At 46.0% G+C, this 22,036-nt stretch overlaps 1 protein-coding gene across 3 annotated transcripts in view; it reads left to right on the top strand.

Moving 5' to 3' along the window:
* The first annotated feature begins 313 nt into the window (after window positions 1–313).
* The window catches only part of LYST (lysosomal trafficking regulator), a 188,442-nt gene continuing 166,719 nt past the window's right edge, over window positions 314–22,036 (top strand). For 2 of the 3 annotated variants that reach the window (XM_044239320.1, XM_044239322.1), the window contains exon 1: window positions 13,475–13,607. The gene's annotated coding sequence lies outside the window, so the exon portion shown is untranslated. Of the gene's footprint in view, window positions 829–13,474; window positions 13,608–22,036 lie in introns of those variants that run through there. The other variant, XM_044239321.1, reaches the window with a different exon arrangement.

Genomic DNA, 22,036 nt, shown 5'->3' on the forward strand with positions numbered 1-22,036 from the left:
AAGTTTGCGACCGGGTGGCTGGTGGCAGTGGCGAGGCTCAGGATTCTCTTTCTCATGATTAGCTTCGTTCTCTGTCCTCCAAAGGCTGCAGAATTCTCAAATCCAGAGTAATGACGATCCTCTCCGGGACAAACTTAGGCCCTCCCCCTCTGCAGGAGAATCAGGGCGCCGTGACTCATAGGAGCCACCACAAAATTACTAACTGGAAATCCTTGCTGCAGCCCCACTGCAAAGGAATTGGGCTTGATTTGCCAGATGCCCCATGTGATCTGAATGTGGCCACCTGCCAAGGAGCCAGGGGCAGAGAGGGCCACTCGCTTTCCTGGCAACACAGACATTGCCTAGCTCCATCACCAAATGCAAAAGCAGCCTCGGGCAGACACGCAGCCATTTCCAATGACAGTTTGGCTTGGATGAGAGTAGTTTCAGTGCCCATGTTTGGTGCATTGCCTCTTTCAGCAGCTCACTCGTTCTTCCATGGGGAGGCTGTGATCGGAGGCTCTTGCAGTCCATGGAGCTACCGCCTTCCCCATCTGCTCCCATATCTTCCTCTGGTGACATCAGACTGTGCCGCAGGCTTTGCCTTTGCCATCTCTTGGGCTGTTTGACTCAACTGTGCACGTTCTTACGATGCCAGGAGAATGATCCTCCCCTAAGCTGAATGGAAGCCAGAAGTTAACTACAAACAAGCGCCAAAGATTGCTTCGCAGTGTGGAGGAGAACCTGTTTCTCTGCAGCTGACCCAGAGGCTGGTTGCTAATCAGCCTGCAGTGGGGCTCCCAAAGGGAAGAGTTCCTCGCTCACCCGGAGGAGGGAATCACCGTGCAGGTAGGTGACCGTGTTTCTGAGACTTCGCGGTCGTCAGATGAGCATGTGTGCCGCTCTGGTGGGCTCGCTGGGGCCAGGGTGAGAACTCGAGAACCGCTGAGTCAGGGGATTAGCAGATGGGGTCCTGGCAGTGCTGGGGCTCCGGGGAGCTGGTCCTGACAGGCTGCCTGCTCAGAGAGTGGTCTGGTACTGTGCAGAAAGAGGAGGAGAATGAAGATACGCCTGTGGAGTGGGCTGAGCCAAAGACCCTCGCTAGAAAGACTGCAGCTCTGGTTCTTGGATGCCAGGAAACTGACATGCTTGGTCTGGGGCACGTCGTAACTCCAAGGACTCGTTTAATAATCGGGTGCAGGTGGACTCCCGGGTGCCTGAAACCCAGCAGACTCCAAGGGCACTCACTCTTTCTCTCTCTCACCCCTTGCTGCTAGTCCTGTCTGACCTCCAGCCTCTGTTATATCCCTAGTCTGTGCTAAGGAGATTTCAGGTCTCTCCCTGCCCCTTTATCTTGGAGGCCAGACGCTGGTGTGTGAAGAAGAGGGAGTGAGCATAGAGCTACGGACGGATGGGAGTGGGGAATTATGAAGGGAACAAGTCCCACAGCTGGAGTTGTGGGGGAAGGGGAGGTAGGGAGTCTGGAGGAGATTCAAAGGAGTGCTCAGAGGAGCCAGATTGCCCACCCAGCTGGGAGGCAACTGGGGAGCCTCTGGAAGACGGGATTGTAGAGAGGGGAGTCGAGAACAAGCCCTGGCTAGGATCATGGTTGTGTGGGTCTTGAGCAACTATTCTGAGCCGGGACGTGGAGAGCCCGTGGATGGGTCAGCCTGGCTGGGGAATGGATGAAGCCAACCCTGAAGCCTGGGAGCCACCCCCACTGCGCAAGCCTCCTTTTCTCCACTTCTCAGTGTTTCCCCAAAACCTTTGAATGGCCCCTCCCCTCCCACATCCTCTCAGCTGGGCCCTTGTGATCTCTCCCTTGGCTCATTGCAATGGTCTTTCCACCAGAGTCCCTGCTTCTCATGTCTTCCCCCTCCAATCCATTCCTCACACAACTGCCAAACATCATCTTTCCAAAATGCAAGCTTGGTCACGTCTCCAAGCTTAAAGGATTCCAGTGGCTTCCCACTGCCTGCAGAATAAATCTCAAACATCTTGCAGGGCAGGTGGGGCATTCAAGACCTGTCCCCGCACCCCGCCATTGTGGCTTCCTCTATTGTAACTTACTTGCAAGTATCCAGGCGCCTGGACGAGTCGCTCTTCCTGGAATATGACCTTGCAATTGCCTTATGACGTCCTGACATTATCCCCTTAGCCCCGAATACTTTTTTCTTCTGTCTCATCTACCAGAGCTCTCCTCATCTCTCAAGACAAAGCCATGTCCTCTGAGAAGACTTCTCCATCTCTCTCCTTCCAGATCAAGGTTAATCGTTTTGTCTCCTGGTGTGAGTGTGTGTGTGTGTGTGTGAGAGAGAGAGAGAGAGATAAACTATGTATTACACAAATCTTTCCCAGTTTTACCATTTGAAGTGGAGAGTTCAGTGGCATTAAGTACATTCACATTGTTTGGCGACCATCACCAGCAGCGGTCTCTGAACTTTCTTGTCCTCCCCGACTAAAACTGTCCTCATTTAACATGAACTTTCCACCCCCCTCCCTCAGCTCCTGGCAAGCAGAATTCTGCTTTCTATCTCCATGAATTTCACTAAACTAGGTGCCTTTTATTAGTGGAATCGTACACCCTAGTTCTCTTCATGATTGGCTTGTTTCACTTTGCATGATGTCCTCAAGGTCCATTTGTGTGGCAGCCTGTGTCAGGCAGAACTTCCTCTTTGAGACTGAGTGACGTGCCATTGTCCGGACCTACTGCGTTTTCTTTGGGAGTTCATTCACCTATGGATCCTTGGGTTGTTCCACCCGGTAATTACTGTGAGTGCTGGTGCTGTGAACAGCCACGTTACAAACATCCACTCAAGGCCCTGCTCTCGGCCCCTGGAGAATGCACCTAAGGGCAGAATTACTGGGTCATATGATCATTCTGACTTGTGTCTTTCTCCCTCCGAGGACACTGTGTCTGGTAAGTGTCACCTTCAACATGGGAACGCAGCCATATATACATTCCCTTGCAGTGACGCTGGGAAAATTAAAGCACAAGAAACACCCCGCGAAGAACATTTGACTGTGCCTTGCAGTGAAATATGTTTCCCACATACAGAAGTTGCAAACCCCTTGAAACGTGTAAGTGCTAATAACACTTGAACTCTAAAATTGGACTCTGGCAAGATGCTTCTAAGAAAATCCTTTCAAGAAATCCAGTTAGCGCATTTGTCAGTGATTACTTGGTTAGGAAACGCTTGGGAGTGTAGAGACAAGAGTCCTCCCCTATACAGTTTATCTTTCTCTACTAGTTCTCTAGGCTCTGATTCTGCCATCAGTAAAATAACAAATGTTCCTGTACACTCATCAGAAAAGACCTATCCAAATGCTCAAAACACACACACACACACACACACACACACACACAGATCATCCGAATATTATAGCGCCTGGCACCCCAGGCGACATCGGAGCATCTTTAGCCATCAGCAGGATCTGTATTCATCTCTCAAAGGAAGCTAAATGGAATTCTTTAAAGGGTGGAGGACACCAATACTTGATCATTCCTATTCCGATTAAAAAAAAAAAAATATATATATATATATATATATACACATATATATATCTTCAGGGCACCTGACTGGCTCAGTAGGTTAAGCCTCTGCCTTCGGCTCAGGTCATGATCCCAGGGTCCTGGGATCGAACCCCGCATCATCGTGCTCTCTGCTCAGCTGGGGGCCTGCTTCCTCCTCTCTCTCTGCCTGCCGCTCTACCTACTTGTGATCTCTGAGTGTCAAATAAATAAATAAAATCTTAAATAATAATAATAAAAAAAAAACTTAGAGTAGAAAGCACAATTCCAGGGACATTGGAGGCGTATCTGATAGGAAAGTAGCTGGCAGGATTTTAAAACGTGACAGTTGGGACGCCTGGGTGGCGCAGTTGGTTGGACGACTGCCTTCGGCTCAGGGCGTGATCCTGGAGTCCCGGGATCGAGTCCCACATCGGGCTCCCAGCTCCATGGGGAGTCTGCTTCGCTCTCTGACCTTCTCCTCACTCATGCTCTCTCTCACTGTCTCTCTCTCTCTCTCAAATAAATAAATAAAATCTTTAAAAAAAAAAAAAACGTGACAGTTGAGGAGATTGGTTTTTGTAAATAAGGAATAGGCACAGAGAAAGAAAGCCCTGAGCCAAGCTGATAAAAAAAAATTCTGAAAAAATACTCTTGGTAAAAATAGACGGTAAGTCCTATGCTTTATGTGCACATCCCATCTGGGCAGTATTGGCATGAGTTTTTATGAAAACCTGCAGGTAGAATATTCTAGCCTACTCCACATGGTTATTTCTAGCCTATAGTACCAGTGTGCCAAAGATGTCTTCATAGTCACTGTTAGGATGTTGGTGCCAAATTACAACACTTTCACTGTGTCATAAACCAGCACAGCTCCTTGCCTTCAAAGAACTGACTGACAAAGTTACTTTCTTTTTTCTTTTCTTAATTCTTAAACCTTATTTTAATTCTAATATAATTAATATACAAAGTTACATTTGTTTCAGGTGTACAATATAGTGATTAAACAACTCCATACTTCACCCTGTGCTCCTCACGACAGGGGCACGTCTTATTCCCCATCACCTGTTCCACCCATCCCTCCAGTCCCCACGCCCTCTAGCAACCAGATTTTGTTCTCTAAAGATAAAAGTCTGTATTTTGGTTTGTCTCCCTCTCTTTCGATCTTTTTATTTTTATTTTTATTTTTTATTATTATTTTTTTAAGATTTTATTTATCCATTTGACAGGCAGAGATCAGTCAGAGAGACTGACAGGCAGAGAGGCAGTCAGAGAGAGAGGAGGAAGCAGGCTCCCTGCTGAGCAGAGAGCCCGATGTGGGGCCCCATACCAGGACCCTGGGATCATGACCTGAGCCGAAGGCAGTGGCTTTAACCCACTGAGCCACCCAGGCGCCCAGATCTTTTGATTTTTAAAAAAATCTTATTTTCCAGTGTTCCAAGATTCACTGTTTACACACCACACCCAGTGCTCCGTGCAATACGTGCCCCCCTTATTTCCCACGACCAAGCTAATCCTTCCCCCCACCCCCTTCCCTCCAAAACCCTCAGTTTGTTTCTCAGAGAGTCTGCAGTCTCTTGTGGCTTGCCTCCTCCTCCAATTTCCCCTGATTCTTGTAACAAAGTTACTTTCAGATCTTCCAAATGACATCCCTCTCCTCCACGGTTTCAGGCCTTCTCCAGAAGGGAAGGGAGTACAAGGCAAGACTACTGATTTTCTTTTTTTCCACATAGACTGATAAACTAACATTGAGTGGGATGTTTTCTCCCTTCCTCTGTTCCTCCCTCTTCACTCCCTGCAACTGAAGAAGCGGTCAGGGAAAAGAACACCTGTTTGGAACGATTACGGGATTCGGGAGATACCATCAATCACATGTGTGTGCAAGGGAGAAAGCCCAGGGCTGCACACATAAAAGGGGGAAAAATGAGACAGCACTTCTTCTGACAACTAATACCCCTTTGGGGGCTCTTGGTTTATGGATCTGTGTATCTCTATTCTAGAGAGTTCAGAAACACCCTGGAAAATAGAAAGGAATTTAGTGTGAAATAGGGTCACGTTTCGAAGTACTGGGGAAAAGATGAGGGCAGTCCCTGGTGTTAAGACGAGAGACTAGCCATTAGGAGGCAAATGTCCTTTCCCTGCTCTCCTTCCCTATAAGTGGTGTCTGCCACACTGATTCTCAGACATCTGGTTAGGTAGCCACGAAGGGTGCCATTCAGGCACTTGAGGTGAATGTTGTTGGCACTCAACTCTTTCCCACCATCTTGGCTAGCCCAGTTCCCAGTGCCCACCAAGTCAGCTTATTATCGAAGACCTCTCTTATATATTTGACTGGAATCTATCACATTTTCGGCACCCCCCCCACACACACCCACCAGCTCATCCTCCCCAGGGATGAATGTTCTAATTCCATTTCTCTTTGTTGAGAATCAGCCACGGTGGTTAAGATAGCTGCTCACCTCGTAGCTGCTTCAACGTGTCAAGGTCCCAGGTCACTAGAGTGCCTAAGATGGTCATGGAGGATCGCCACTGGGGCATTCTGAGCTGGATTCCAACCACAAGGGGAGGTACACCTCACAGTAAATTCATGTTGCCTGTATCCCATCAGGAAACCCTCACTCTGTAGTAGACCTGATTTATCAGTCGGCAGCAGAGCTCCAGAAACGGTACTATAGGCTGGGCAGGAAACAAGTCAGGGAGGTTATCCTGAGGGGTGCGTGACCTTGAGAAGGGTGCTTTACGCGACACTTCCTGGTCATGTATTACTCTGATTTGGTGACCTCACATTCTTGGCGGGTGCTTTTAGTGTCTGAGAACACATTGGGGCTGTATGAACAGCCATCGTAGAAGCAGAACTGTAGTCACTCTTTTTATTTCCAGTTGCTGTGTCTGATTCTTTGCGAGAGTGTGTTTGATGTTGGGGGGGGGCCTAGGGGGTAAAATGGAAAGGGGAGTATCTTTCAGAAATCACGGAATTCGGGAGAATTAGAGTCAAGTGGGAGCTTGCACACTGACCACGAAGTCCGCCCATAGGGGCAAGGTTCTTGTCACAGAGTCACTTCCCCCTTGCCCAGGGAGGCAATGCATTTTGATGAGACCATCTGGCGGCAGGGAGTCCTCATCCCACTGAAGGCAGAGCTTACCTGCTCCTGGGATGCTGCCTTAGGGTTTTGCTGATTCAACTATTCTGCCACACTAACGTGTGAGAAGTGACAGGATGATATCTACTTTTTTAAATTTATGGATGAAAATCCAGAAGATTATGTTATTAAATGGCCCAGATATTTTTAGATACTTGCTTATTTAAGGTCCTTTTTAGTTCACAATGATGCTTTAATATGTTGTCTCTGATAAACCATTTTCTCCATTCAAGTCCTAGAATCTAGTAACACCCAGTCTTCACTTTCTGTTTTCTGTTTTGATTTTCCAATATAGGTCAGCGATTTTTTCCCCAATATCATTGTGTGTTTTGGGCCCCTTTTCTGTGTCAGACCATCTACTTCCAAACAGAGTCTTTGTTTTATTTTCAATGAGATGCCTCACCTGGGCTGCGTCTGTTCTGCTTAAGCGATACCAATTTCTCAGAACTTTGCTTACGGAATAGCTGCATCAAAAACACAAAAGCTGCCCCTGAGTCAAGGGTTTCCAAAATGAACTCTAGGTTCCTTGGAACCCTGTATTTTCTGCATGGCTTGGATGTCAGCACACCTGGTCAGGGAGAAGGGTTTTGCTATGACTCGAGACTCCAGACAGACACCTGATGAAGGACCTCCCTCTGCTGCGACTGACACACTGCAGCCCCTCCCCCCACCCCCATGGGGTCATTTTTGTTCTATATATGACTTTGCTTTCTGATATGATTACTTGTTTGTATGGATTCTAATGCACAACTGCCCGGGACCAGGGATTCTACATAAACAGTCTTTTCCATTTTTAATCTCAGATGCCTTTCAAATATCTTTTTTTTTTAAGATTTTATTTATTTGACAGACATAAGTAGGCAGAGAGGCAGGCAGAGAGAGAGGAGGAAGCAGGCTCCCTGCTGAGCAGAGAGCCCAATGCGGGGCTCAATCCCAGCGGGGCTCGATCCCAGGACTCTGGGATCATGACCCGAACCGAAGGCAGAAGCTTTAACCCACTGAGCCCTGCCTTTGAATCTTTGAATCTTTGAATCTCAAGACTTAGAGTTAGAACTAGGATGCTGGTGGGGAACAAATTTGATTACCAGACCCTGTGCCGTATGTACAAGCATCCGTTCCCTCTGCAACCCAAGTTTTATTACTAGAGGAGCTTGTGTTCCCACTTCTCTAGAATACTCCTCCCCGACTCATGCAGATCTATTTCTGGAGGGTCCCACCAGGACCCCTACAACTCCCACTATCTGAATTCCATAGGTAAACATAGCTTAGGCTATGTTTTAGCATTAATACCCAGTTCTGGTTCCAAATATGTGACAGCTCTTTACCCTTCAGATTAGTTTATATGGTGAATTGGGGAAATGATTATGTAATTTTTATAAGTTTTATTTCCTCTTGCATAAAACAGTGCTTTACTGACAAATAGGATGTCACGTAAGAATGCTTACAGATATAAGCCATTTGGATATTCCAGGCATAAAAATAAGGATTTAAATAAAATCTCCTTGAGTATAAAAGGAGATATAACAACTGTTGACTATGACTGACTACACCTCTAACAACTGTTGACCATGACTGACTATCGGTCATAGAAAATTCTCCCAGCTACATGTGTTCCTCTGTGTCATTATCTTCCTTGTTTACTCAAAAAACCTATTGAGCAGCCTCTATCTGCTCAAAATGAGCACCAAAAGATAAACTAGAGTCCTCATGACATAATAAACTCAAAGTGTGTTTGAGACTAACACATAACAAGAATAGGAGTAGTTACTGGGAGGTAGGGAAATCAAGGAAGACTATCGGAGGTTGTGTTCTCACTTGTTTGCCGCACTTACTTGGTATATACTTTCTCTTTTGGTAGATAAAAGAGAGAAAATGTTGGGCGCCTGGGTGGTGCAGTTGGTTAAGCAACTGCCTTCGGCTCAGGTCATGATCCTGGAGTCGTGGGATCGAGTCCCACATTGGGCTCCCTGCTCGGCAGGGAGTCTGCTTCTCCCGCTGACCTCTCTCATGTTCCCTCTCTCTCATTCAAATAAATAATTAAAGAGAGAGAGAGAGAGAGAGAGAAATGCATACTCTAGTTTATACCTTAACTTGTGGTTACCAAGTGTCTCTTGCATATTTGATGTGGCCTCAGGCCAGCATAGGACAGTTAGATCTATCTATCTAACAGATAGAAAGCTGTTAGGTGGGACAGAACTCCTTCTGCCCACCCTGGCTTAGGGTAAACCTTTATCCTTTGGCGTCTGTCCACCTTAAAACAGACTCTCCGCCAGTCACTCTGGAGAGTCAGCATGACCTGTTATGATAGTTATAATGCATCCCACTAACAGCCATCGAATAGGCCCAAGATATTTATTTGTCCCACAAGAGTTTAACCTATGTTTTGAGGTCCCGCAGCAAGTGATTGAGCAATGTAAACAATATGGAACACGGCTTAGTTTAAAATGACCAGGATGGGGGTGCCTGGGTGGCTCAGTCAGTTAAACTTTGGACTCTTGATTTTGGCTCAGCCCATGATCTTGGGGTTGTGAGATGGAGCCCCATGTGGGGCTCTGCACTGGGCATGGAGTCTGCTTAAGATTCTTTGTCTCCCTCTGCCTTTGCTCCTCCCCTGCCCCCCAAAATTAGAATAAAAAATAAGAGGACCAGGATGAAATATGGAGCAGTTATTTATCTGGGTAGAGTTGATGCAGACGGAAAATATCAGTCATCACCCACCCTCCTGCCTGCCCTGCCAACATCACCCTCATCCTCCTTGAAATGTGGCCTTTACTCTTTCAGCTTTGGGAAGGATCTTCCTGCCACCCATGATCTCCCTCATCGGTTTGCACACATGCCGTTCCCTCTCCTGGAGCGGAGCTTTATAACTTTCACGTGCATCTAAATCACCTGAGGATCTTGTTGAAATGCCAGGTATGACTCAGGAAGTCTGGGGTTGTGGACGGAGATTCTGGATTTCTTACAAGTTCCCAGGTGGTGTTGGCAGTCCGAGGAGAGTCATGGTCCCAGTGCTGGCCTCACTGTCAGTGGCTTCCGGACACGTGGTTTTATAGACGGCCACAACAGTAATAGTAACAACCACTGCATCAACGAAAGAACTGAGCAACAAACCCTCTCAGGGACAAATCAGCTTGCCAACTCCTTATTGCCAATCGCTTTGTCAAGATAAGACACTGAACATAAGCGTAGGTATGACTGCCATAGCCTACAGGAAGGTTATTTCAATTCCAAAGAAATAGTAAGGCCATAGCTTCAGAAGGGGACTTCTTGAATTGAATAAACTTAACTTTGTGAAAAGCTCACAACACTCCTTTAATTTTTAAAATTTGGTCCATCTAGACTGGGAGCACTAAAGGCATATGCAGGAAAAATTGGCCTGCCTGAAGCCTGCTGTGTCTCTAAGTCTCAGGTCTAGGGTCAGCTTGTCCAAGAAGACTTTTCTCATCCCAGATGTGGGGTTGGATGTCCCTCCACCACACCCTAGGAATCCCCGTCCGTGACGCCGTCTTCACCCTCATCACTCTCCATTGTCACTGCTTGTCTTCCTGTCTGGGGTCCCCAACAGTCCCATGTCTTTCCTCTACCTTTGTATCCCAAAGTCTCGAACATTGCAAGTACATGGGAAATATCCTGTAGTTGAATCAACATCTGAAATAATGGGTCAATCTAGCAATATTACTGCTGAGTTCGATGTCTGGTATTAGGTAGAGTTAGAGACATTTTTTTTGAAATGCTCCAAAATAATGGTGTATATGAAATTAGAGACAAAGTGTATACATTAAGAATCTTTTCATGTAGCATGTTTTTTGAGTGGGCAGTGAAACATATAGATCTTCACCTGTTCTTCACCTCGAATCTGACCAGCCCTTTCCAACACTTGCTTTGAGCTGGCCAAGTGATATTCTGCTCTGTGAACTTGCAGATACATTTTTCTGGTCTTCTAAATGAGACACCATGAGCTTTAGAGGGTTCTTGTGATTTTTGAATCTGCTATGATCCCCTGAGCTCTTGACAATGGATAGCAAACATGCATTTCTTGTAACATTTAATTTCTTCCCACTTGTTAGCCTGTCGTATGACGGACTTAGTTTGCTCTTTCAAAATAAACAGCTCATGCAGGTTACAACTCAAAGTTCATCATAAACTTGTTGAGCACAGGAATATATTAGGGATTAAGACAGACAAAATATCAACTGTTAAAATAAGAAATGGCAAGTAAGTCACTTGCGTAAGAATTATGCTCAATAATGGACAAAATTCCTCCTTTTTCAATGATGGTGACAACTTTATAGCTGTGTGTATGTGAGTGTGTGAGTGTGTGTATCTGTGGACATGTACATCACTTACTAGTGACTATTCTGGGATGAGATCACAGAAGACTTACATTTTCTAGATTGTATATTTGTCTTAACATTTGAATTTATTACTATAGCAATTATTTTCCATTCTAAGCAAAAAGACAATTCAGAATTTAAAAAGAAAAAAACTTTTATGAGAGTTTCATAGCTGTCCACAAGTACAGTCTTTCCTACACACGAAAGTGGGACACTAAAACACACTCAGCAGGAAGTTTCCACAACAAAGAAGAGGGATTTGGGTTGTCTTAATACTTCTAACTGGCTGTAAAAAGCACCTCATAGAGTATTCTTGATGTTTACAAATCTTGCAATATAATGACATAAGAGTTTTTAAAGTAAAATATACATACTTTGGGAAATTTAAAAAGTTAGCAGAGATTTAGTAGAGAAAATTTAATTTAAAAATCTTATTAAAACCTAATCTGGTCAGTTTTGCAAAGAGAAGGAGCAAATGTTGTTAAGCCACTTAATGGAGACATTAAGAACTGACTTCTAAAATAAGTTTTAAGGTGCCTACTAAAAAAGCACATTTTAAAAAGAGTCATATACAGTCCAATAACATAAAGCCTTCCGAAACTAAATTTGTACATCTAAAATTTTAAAAAAGACTTTCTTTCTTTTTTTGAGGTAGTGATTGCTTCTCGGCCTTTTGGCTAAGATCAAATGTATTTATTAGAGTTACCAAGCACCTAAGAGGGGGAGGAAGAGAAGGAGACACCCTGCTGAGTGCACAGCCCCAAGTGGGCTCCATCCAATGACACTGAGATCACGACCCACGCCAAAACTGATAATAACCCTTCCTTCTACATATCTATTACTTTTTTTCTTTCTTCTATTGAATGTACAGTTACACGTTTCCTGTGTTCATTTAAAATCTTTATCTAGTTTTATCTAGTTATGTATACTTAATGTCCATATTCTAAGATACTTTTGAACAGTTTATTCTGTGGTAGCTTGGTTTTGCAGGTATACAGAGAAGAGAACCGTCAGAAATGACATTACTTCGTGCCCTTTACAAATAAAGAATACTTTGAGGGCTAATTGTGTACCATTGTAACACAAAGTCTATTTCATTCTGTTTGGCTTTAACAAAATCATGGTCATTGACTATCTTGCCTTCAAGAGAAACAGAAACTGGATTGTTACTTATCATTTCTATGACTTCTTTGTCCATTAAAAAAAACATGTTTTTAAGATAGTGGGTAAACGTTCATGCGAACACAGAGTAGGTTCACTGTTAGGTAAAACTGTGAAAGGGGTCAAGTTTGGGCTCCTCTTCCTCTTTCAGTTCAGGGAAATTCATCAGAGGATCTCCAGCCTCTAGCGGGGGGTGGGGCGGGGTACCTGGCCCCTAGCAGGTGCTCGTTATTATCCGTGTAATGAGTCGTGAATTCCCGCCGACGTCTCTCACACGGACCCGTCAGCGATTTGGGGTCGTGCACCGCTGGAGTGCTTGGTTCTAGCGGACTGCCGGAGGGAGTGGGCAGCCTCTACCCGAAGTTTCGAGCGAGCGGTTGAGCTTCGAGTGTCAGTGGGGAGTGTGTTAAAGTGCGGGATTCTCCCCGGGAGCATAGCTGGCCATAGCACCAGCCCCAGCCCTGACCAACTATCTCCTTCGCTCGCCACGGGCCGCGCGAGAGGGGCATCTGGTTCACCGCCTTACGACACCACGTCCTGAGTTATTTCTGTTTCTCGAACTGCCTATCCTAACGCAACTGCCGTCGGCTCGCCGACCACCTGCTCACGGGGTGCAGGACGAGGCAGGGCCCGAGCCCCGCTCCGAGCCTTCCCGGGCGCGTCCGACAGGCCGCACGCGCGCTATCGCGGAGACTGGGCTGGGGGAGCGGGTCCTCTCCGACGCCGGCCGGCGGGGGTGGCGGCCCGTCGGGCACGGGCCAGGCCAGGCCCTCGGTGGTGCAGCCCAGCCTCGCCGTGCTGACCCGCGGTCCCCGGCCGGAGGCGCCGCCGCCGGGAGGCACCGGCCGCGGCCGCGCGCGTCCACAAGCGCGTTCCAAGAGCGCGGAAACAAAAGACGCGCGTCCGCGCCGGGTCGCTTCCACGGCGGCTTCGCGGCCCGCGAACCGCCTTCTCCGGCCCGAAGGCGGGCTCGGCCCCCCGCGCCAGCCCTCCTGCTCCCACGCCCGCCCCACGCGTCCTGCACCCCGGCCCTGCAAAAGGGGGACAGGGCGGGTCTACGCTGACTGGAGGAAGCGGGCGCCGCGCAAGGGCTCGATGCTTGTTCTACGGCGGTCGCCCGCTCCGGCATCCAACACAGCCGGGCCCACAGAGCGCAGACTGGGCCAGGGCCCCAGGAAAGCCGCGCCCGCTCTAGAGAAACCCCCTAGGCCCCTACCCTGAGGCTCGGCCCGCCCCCCTCCCCGCCCATTGGCTCGGCCGCCCCACGCATCACGCCTGCGACGTCGACGCGCCCTATCGGCGAGGGGCGGGGCGAGGGGCGCGCGAAGGGGGCAGGCGCGCACGCGCAGGCGGTCGGGTCGGGTCCGGACTGGGGAGGGGAGGGGGCGGTGTTCCCGGTTTCCTGGGTTACCTGAGGGGGCGGGGGTGAGGAGTTCGCGGCAGCGGCAGCAGCTACAGCGAGGACGACGGGGGATTCTCCCGGTGAGTGGAAGCGCGCGGCGGTCGGCCCACAGCAGGAAAAGGCGGCTGTGGCAGCCGATGACGCCGGCCGGGAGGTTCGCGACACCGTCCGCGGCCTAGAGGGACGGGGGTTTGGGGGCGGCGGCGCCCAGCCGGAGCGGGGGGCTCGCGGCCACCCGGCGGAGGGCGCGGGGGACTCGGCCCCAAGCCGGTCCTCCGGCGTCCTTCCCGCTCCGGCTCTCCGAGGCGTCCCCCTCGGCGCCCGGGCAGCCCTAGGCAGCCTGAGCCGCGGGCGGGAGCGGGAGCTGCCCCCGGACCCTTGCCGCGGCCGCCCGCCACCAACTTTATTTCCCGACGCGGGGGAGGGCGGGTCGGCCGGCGGCGGGGTCGTGTGTGCAGTGCGCTGCGGTGGCACGGGGTACCCCCGCCCGGCCCGGACCGCAGGTCGACGGCGGGAGCGGACGGTTTCCGCGCCGCCACCCTGCGGTCGCTCCTGCGCTCCGGTCCCGCCGCGCGGTCCCAGCTGTCATCTCCCCCGGTGCCTCGCTCTGCTGCCTTCCTCGCGCCTGTGACCCCCTGGCCCGGGAGCGAGACGCTCCGGAGAGTCCCCGCGACGTCTGCCGTCTGTGCGGGCGTCCCTGGAGCCCTGCCGAGGGGCCCCTTCGCCTCCGGCAGGATTCAGCGGTTAGAGAAGCGACCCCCGCCCCTGCTGACCCCACCGTGTGCGGGTCGACGGCTGTGGAGCGGTGCAGGGGCCGGGGTCCGAGGCGTTAGGAGCCGCTCCTTGGCCTTCTCTCTTATCAGGCTGAACAAAACAAACCAGCCCCGTGTGCTCGGCAGACTCCGCACCCCGCGACCGCACTTGGTGGTGGGTGAGGCTTGTTTTTAAAGGATAGAAAATGTTAAGTCTCGTGCTGAAAGCAGACCAGCATTTCCTTGAACACCGAGTTCAGCTCTCATTTCCCCCGGGTTTGTCGGACACATCGATAGGACAGACTGAATTGGGCTTTTCTTCCTGATGGCTCCTGGCTGGCCTGCTGCTGCTTTAAACTTCCACACCCAGAAACCTTAAGCTAATAAAGATGTTGACTCTAAGCTTTCATTTTATAGATGCAGTTATTAATCCGGGGTATCTGTTTTAAAGAGCTTTGCAACTAGTCAGCAACTTTTTTCCTAGTAGCTCTTTGCTGTCCTCCATATTGTTATTGCCTAAAGATTGGACGAATTAGGGACGCCTGGGTGGCTCAGTTGGTTAAGCAGCTGCCTTTGGCTCAGGTCATGATCCCAGTATCCTGGGATCGAGTCCCACATCGGGCTCCTTGCTCGGTGGGGAGCCTGCTTTTCCCTCTGCCTCTGCCTGCCTCTCTGTCTGCCTGTGCTCGCTCTCTCTCCCTCTCTCTCTGACAAATAAATAAAATCTTTTTTAAAAAAAATTGGAGGAATTAGGAGAAAATGAGTTATTATATAATTTAATTCACATGGAAGCTGTTTGAAAGCTATAAAATGATGTATAAATTTAGTAAATATTTATGGAGCATGGACTGTGTGCCCGTTTTCTGAACAGATAAATGGAGCTTACATCCTAGTGGGGGATCTCAGATAATGAAATATGTGCTATGTCATTTTGTGTTAAGGACTATAGATGAAAAAGCAGGAAAGGGGGAGGATAAGGGGAGAGGGTTGCAATTTTAAGGAGAGGTAGCCAGGGGAGACTTCCTGGAGAAGGTGGCATTTGAGCCCAAGATCAGAAGAAGCGGGAAAGTACTCCATACCCCTCTCTAGGGGAAGAGTGTCGAAGTAGCAGGAAAGGCACTTGCAAAAGCTTTGACGCAGGAGTGTACAGGGCTCAAAGGCTGATTTGGCTATGGTGCAGTGAGTAAAGTAAGAGTAGTAGAACTGAAGTCAGTTAAGTAGGAATGGGAAATCAGGTTGGGTGAGGCCTTGCAGGCCTTTGGACAGACTTGGTCTAACATTCCGAGTGAGAAGAGGAGTCATCCCTTTGAATAGAGAAGAGATACAACAGGCTGTTTAAAGGGTCACCCTGGTGGCTGGAGTGGAGAATAGGCAATCTGGGCCAGGGGCAGGGATTGGATAGCAGGGATGTTAGCTCAGGGACCCTTGCCATAATTCAGGCTAGAGGTGATTATAATTTGGACAGAGTGGAACTGATGGAGTGGTTGATTTCAGATGAACTGAGGGTAGACTCAAGAGGAGACTTACAGTTATCACAGTGTTTTTCCTAAGCGAGTGTAAAGATGAAGTACACAGGGGCACCTGAGTGGCTCAGTGGGTTAAAACCTCTAGGCCTTTGGCTCAGGTCATGATCTCAGGGTCCTGGGATCAAGCCCACATCGGGCTCTCTGCTTGGCAGGGAGCCTGCTTCCTCCCCTATCTCTGCTTGCCTCTCTGCCTGCTTGTGATCTCTCTCTCTGTCAAATAAATAATTAAATTAAAAAAAAAAGATGAAGTACACATGTACTGAGATGAGGTTTATGAGGGGTTGGTTAGAAAACAGTAAAATGAGATGTCCAATTAGATATTATTAGCTGTAGTTGCAGTGACTTTACACTGAAGATGTTACATTACCTTGACTTTACCAGGGGCTTAATATTTTCACCCATAAACTGCCAAATATTTTTTCATACTCATTTTCTTTTTAGTTCTTTGGACCAACTTAGTCATTTCATTTCACCAAGGGCAGTTTTGTTCTTATATGCTTGCCCTCAGAGCATCTGTTTGTTAGTTTCAGTTGTAGAGAAGGCCATATAATCCAGAATTTCGGAATTCCTTTGTAACATGAACACCTCAAATGATTAATCTTTTCCCATATTATGTTTAGATGATTGGCTTAAGTTCAAGAATTTTTTTAAGCCTCAGACATCTTGTTATCAAATGTGGCTTCACTTGGCCATTTGTGAAATTACAATGGAAATGACCTGTATTTTTAATACTTTATTAATGAGTCAGTAATATAGAGGGATTATCCTAATTCTTTAGTTTCATTAAAGATGGCTTGAAATAAATGGGCCGTCACATGTTACATGGAGATCTTTTCATCAAATTATGCAGTTTTTGGGACAATAGAATTTGGCTTGTAAAATATGTATCAAAACTGTATCAGGCTCCTAGAGTTTAAGGTCTAATCCTCACATTAAGAACCCAGGTTATAAACTAATGTTTTTAAATGGATTTTCAACCTAAATATATTCTGAACGTATATTTTAAAAGCTGCCAGATTAATAACTAGTTATAAGATGAACTTGGAGTCAGTGGGAACGCCATATTCTCTTGGATCCTACTTTCTTTTGCTATTTCTTCTCACCAGTATTTGTCCTTGTTTCTCTTAATTCTCTTGGCCTTGATTTATAGTAATTGAGAGAGACCTGATACATTTGGAAACTTTGAATGCCTTTCAGGTCTATTAAGGGGTGGGGATCTTATTTAATAATATGAAAACGTAATGCTTAAAGTGTGATCCTTTTAATTCATCAAGAAAAGAATTAAACAGTTTTCCAAAAGGCTAGTCATCATTGCATCCAAATGTGATTCCTTGAAATTGAAACTCCAAATGCATGAGGAAATAAGAGAACTTCTAGCCACTTTTAATGAGTGGAAGAAATAGATGAACGATAAGGGAGAATACTGCACATACTTAGAAATGCTTATACAACTGTAACCACTCGTCTTTACAAAGTAAAGAGGATAGAGGATTTTTGCCAGAAACCTGAAGAATCACATATTTTAAATTTAAGAATGGAGTCGGGGGTGGGTAGTGAAGCCTAGAAACTATACACTGAACATCTTGAACTAAGTGATTCCTAGAAAAATTATAGATCAGATTGCCAAGCAGATGCTTTGTAATTTGTGATTAGAAAACAAGGCACTGATTATTAAGACACAGAGTTGTTTTTTTAAGAACAAGTCATACTAACCTCTTGCTCACTTTGCCAAAGGTGTGATAATATTAAATAATCTTAAGTACCTCTCATCTTACAGAGTGCATTCCCATTTATTATTGTATTTAACTCTCACAACATCGCTGTGAAGTAGCATCAGAGGAGGAGGCCTCAATGGTAGGAGCCCAGGGAAGACATGAAGGGGACAGATGTGGTAGATTTTAGAAAGGACTTACTTGATACAGGATAAAAGAAAAGGAGGAATCAAAGTGGGCTTTAAGGATTCTAGATTGTCTGACTGGGTGAATGGTGATGCTGGTAATTGATCTTAAATTTGAAAATATAGGTGGAGGAACAGATTTGGAGATGTGAAATTCATCAGTTCACATCAGTCTGGTGAAAATAGTTGTTTTTAAATCAGAACCAAGTAACATGTAATTAAAACTTGCAAAATATGTAGGTTAGGTTACTCTGGAACTCAGAAAAGTCTTAACCAAATAAAGAAGTCTTCATTCATTCAGCAAACACATCCTTTCAAATACTTTTGGTAAGGAAGAGAGGACAGTGGGTAGAAGCTTGAGTGGGGAGATGTGATTGGGGAAGGTTTTTTTTCCCTAAAGATGGAAGAGTCAAGGAACTTAAGTGGACTGATGAGAAGGGTCCATTGAAGAGGAAAGAAAATTAAAGTCACAAAATTGAAGTCTCAAGAAAAAGTAGATAATCAGACATAACCTCAGAGGAAATGGAAGGGTTGGGAACAAGAGTGCAGGTGAAAGGGTTACCCTGAAGAAGGGCAGTGATGCATCTTCCTGTTTAAAAAAAAAAAAAAGAAAAGGAAATAGAGTAGGTACCAATACAATATATGTACAAGTCCAGGATGGCATCTCTTGTCTCCATGGAGCCGTTTATCTGCTGAAATTGAGGCAGAAGAGCATGGGTTGGGGTATGTTCATGGGAAGAGTTACCGTTGTGATTGGGAAAGGGGCTTGATCAGGGACCACTGACCTAATTGCTGTATAGTGATAAACACCCTTGAAATCACTAATGAGGAAAGCAGCCAATCAGAATGCTTAAGGAGTGGGACGCCTGGGTGGCTCAGTTGGTTAAGCAGCTGCCTTTGGCTCAGGTCATGGTCCCAGTGTCCTGGGATTGAGTCCCACATCGGGCTCCTTGCTCTGCAGGGAGCCTGCTTCTCCCTCTGACTCTGCCTGCCACTCTGTCTGCCTGTGCTCGCTGTCTCTCTCTCTGACAAATAAATAAATAAAATCTTTAAAAAAAAAAAAAAGAATGGTTAAGGAGTTTTCTCCAGTAGCTCTATGTAATGGTGCAGAAAGCACTGAATCTGGATGAGGATTGGAAGTTAGACTGAGTCTGGATGAGCATTGGAAGGGAGGGTATGATGTAGAACTTGGGTTGGAAGTTAGACTGAGTCTGGATGAGCATTGGAAGGGAGGGTATGATGTAGAACTTGGTTGGAGGATGGTATAAAGTCAAGGGACTGGGTGATGATGAGGTTGCTAATGGAAAGGCTGAGCCAGAGGCATCCTGCTTGATTAAGGAAGACAGCCAAGCCAGGACGGGTCTAAGGAATGTGCAGAACAAAGAGGGTGAAGAATCTCAACGAGGAGCTGTAGGATTCGTGGGCAGGAAGGACTACTAAGGATGGAAGAGTAGGCACATGATGGGAGGTCCTAACTCTCAGGCTCTGGAGTGGAAACAGTTGCGGGTGATGATATAGGCCAATGTACGACCAGTGATAGTAGGTAGCCAAGACTAATAGTGCTAATTACAGCAATTGTAATATTAATAAAAGCTACCATTTATTGAGTACTGTATACTAGTCACCATACTACATGCCTTCCATAGGTTATCATACTTATTTTTCACAACCACCTACTAAACCATGCTTACTCTCTACAAAGTAGAGGTCATTGAAGAAGAGGAAATAAAAGAGTTCTGAATCCTAGTATATAGAGATTATTTGTTCTTATAGATAATGCAGCCCTCAGAATAACAGATCTTGTATGGAGAGGAAGTGGGAGTTGTATGATGAAGTTCTCTGTAAATGGAGATGAAGGACTCAAAGTCAGCAGTTGACAACTATAAATATAGCTATAATGTAGCCTTAGAAATGGATAAAATGGCATAATAATGATGCACAAGTCACCTTGGAAACCAGGTGATAATCAGAATAATGCTAACTTGTCTTCTTGGCCTGGGATCTGGGTGTATACAGTGATGTAATGTATTAAGAGGAGGAGATGAAATGATTGCCTTATGTAAAGGTGAGGGATATAACGATGTTTCTTAGCAATGGAACTAGGGTTCCTAAAGCTAGTGAGTAAAGAATCCAGAGAGGAAGAAAGACTCAACTAGTTGTATGTAAAAAAAAATCAGGAAGGATGGGTGGGCAAGTAGGGTGATCATATAATTTATTGACCAAGCAAGTGTTATTTTGAAAATGAAAAGAATGTCGTTAATAGTTACTCTGGGACAGCAGGCACAAACCAGAACTGTCTAGGCAAATCAAGATGTTTAGTCTTATTAGTGACAGGTAACTAGAGGACCTATCACCTTGGAAAGGGGCTGTGGATGTTGAGAATGAATGGACCCCTAAATTAGAGGGACATGAATGGAGCTTACTAGGCTAAGATTATTCTCTTTAGCTCTATATTACTGCCCTAAAATGTTCTGGGTATGTTTTGTTCTATAAGAGTGTGGATATTTGAAAGAAGTTCTGGATTCATCTCTATATGAAAATCTATCCATCTCTATATGAAAATTTGGAATCCATTAACGCATAGATCATACTAGAAACCTTAGAAGTAGATGAGATCATCAAAAGAAAACACAAAGAAAGAGAAGTGAGGCAGTGGATAGAATCCAGGAACTCACCATCATGAAGGAGCTGGTAAAGAAGATTCCAACTAGGGAGACTGAACAGGAGTGGTTAGGGAGGGTAGAAGGAAAGCCAAAAGAGATTTGTTATCTCATAAATCCAGAAAGGAGAGATTCAAGGAATGAATGATTCGTCATTTCATATGCTTTATGTTCTTCAGAGAGGTCAAATATGATAAGGACTGGAATGTGCGTTGGCAATTAGAAAGTTGTTGATCTTGGCCTGACTAGTTTTGGGAGAGGAGTGTGGGCAAAAGTCAGACTGAGGTGCCCAGAGAGGTGAGATGAGGCGGGAGGACCACTTCAAGTGGAGACCACTCTTGAGTAATCTTGAAAGAGGGAGGTATTAACAGGATATACATGTCTATTTACTTTAGGCAGTAAAGAAGCCAATGGAGATGAGGGGTTAAAAACTAGGAGGGAGCTGGATTTCCAACCAATGCCTCCTGGCTAAGGTCTAGTTAGTAATTTTGTTGTAAAGGAAATAGTGAAAGTAAGATGAAGATACATTTTAAATTAAGTATGACAAACTTTGTAATAATTAAAACCTATCAGAAGCTGAAATAGGTAGAAAGTGTTTATTGAAGGAAGAATTCCTAATCTGGTGAAATACTGTAAGGTGACATTTAGGTTGTGGACTGACTAACTCTAGGGTTCCTTTTTTTTTTTTTTTTCCTCTTCAGTTTTTAGGAGGAGGATGGTGTGTACACATAAGTGTAAGGCTTATTAGTTCAGGATTTCTGATCCTATAACACTGATTTTTTTAAATATAATTTGTGTTGATTAGTTTTTATCAAATAGCTTTGACCAAAGTTTCTTTCTCTATATTGCAACATTAACACGTTTCAGGAACACTACTTAAAAAGTAACAAGAGATAAATTCCATCTTCTCATTCTCTGAATGGGGAATCAAAGATCTAGGGATGCTGGAGCCTCAGTCTGACTCGTGTTCCAGAATTGTATCTCCTACAACCTGCAACCTGCTAAATTGTTATTCCTGCTACTTTCTTGCTAAGGCATCTTCTCCTTTCATTCTTTGACTCTGACAGATTGTAGAAGACCAACTTTTTACAAATAAGTAAAACAGAGGTCTTAACATATGGACTTCTTCTGGTAGATGAATAAAATGCTCTTGAGATCTTACCTGAAAACTGTAAGATGTTATAAAGTTATCTTTTTATTAATGTAAACACAAGCAAGGGGAGGGGGGAGAGAAAAGCAGTTTCCCTGCTCAGCAGGGAGCCCAATTCAGGGCTTAGTCCTAGGACTCAGGGATCATGACCTGAGCTAAAGGTTGACACTTAATGACTGAGCTGCCCAGGTGCCCCTGCAAAGTCTCTTTTAAGAAGTCTCTTCTATCACGTGCCTGGGTGGCTCAGTAGGTTGAGCATGTGACTCTTGGTTTCTGCTCAGGTCCTAATCTCAGGGTTGTGGGATCTACCCCCACCCCCATGGGGCTCCGCGCAGGCTTGTGCATGCTCTCTTTCTCAGATGGGTAAATAAATCTTTTCAACAGTTTTCAAAAATTAAAAACTAAAATTAAAATAAGTCTCTTCTCTCTTAAGAAGTCTTTGAAAAGAATATAGGCTTCTAGACCAGAGAAATGTGGTTTCTAGGAGCAACTTATCGAATTTACTGGCTAGCATTCTTGACTAT

Source organism: Neovison vison, chromosome 2 (genome assembly GCF_020171115.1).
Source record: "Neovison vison isolate M4711 chromosome 2, ASM_NN_V1, whole genome shotgun sequence".
In the NCBI taxonomy this organism is placed as follows: domain Eukaryota; kingdom Metazoa; phylum Chordata; class Mammalia; order Carnivora; family Mustelidae; genus Neogale; species Neogale vison.